Raw genomic sequence first — 586 nt, 5'->3', positions numbered from 1 at the left:
TCTCTTAGGACTTTGTATCTCCTTATTTTGGGGGGGGGGGAAAGGGTGAGAAATGAACTTATAGAAATCACAGCTGTGTCTTGTAATGTAGGAGTAAAACATGGTCTGATAGTTGGACATACTGGGTCGTCGGGAAAGCCATGACACATTTTTGCATATTAAAATATGCCACGACGTATCTGATGACCTAATAAATGAACATGCAAGGCCGGGTGCTCGCTTCAGCAACACATCTACTAAAATCAGAACGATACAGAGATTAGCATGGTCCCTGCACAAGGATGACATGCAAATTCATGAAGTGTTCCATATTTAAAAAAAAATAAAATGCAAGGCCGGGTCGTGGTAGGGTAGTAATACAACTGGACTCACATGGGAAAGGTCCTGTGTTGGTGTCCTAGGACCTCCCTGAGCACACCAGGCTCGTACAAGCCTATGGTCCAGGCTGGCTCGGACTCGGGGACGTGGATCCTGGTGTGTGGACCCGGTTAAGGGTACTGTTTCTGTCTCTCTCGAAATGAATCAACTTTTAAAATAAATAACTAAGAAACAGCCCCATAGCACAGTGGGTGAACCCTGTGCATAG

The 586-nt window shown here is 45.2% G+C and overlaps 1 non-coding gene across 1 annotated transcript; it reads left to right on the top strand.

Moving 5' to 3' along the window:
- The first annotated feature begins 212 nt into the window (after positions 1–212).
- On the top strand, positions 213–316 carry LOC114008327 (U6 spliceosomal RNA). Its single transcript, XR_003549889.1, has one exon. It is a non-coding gene; the product is annotated as a U6 spliceosomal RNA (small nuclear RNA).
- The last annotated feature ends 270 nt before the right edge of the window (positions 317–586 follow it).

The sequence above is a fragment of the Tupaia chinensis genome, unplaced genomic scaffold, assembly GCF_000334495.1.
Source record: "Tupaia chinensis unplaced genomic scaffold, TupChi_1.0 Scaffold000320_1, whole genome shotgun sequence".
NCBI classification, from domain to species: domain Eukaryota; kingdom Metazoa; phylum Chordata; class Mammalia; order Scandentia; family Tupaiidae; genus Tupaia; species Tupaia belangeri.
Note: the sequence above shows the minus strand (reverse complement) of the source record. Positions and strands in the feature narration are given on the sequence as shown.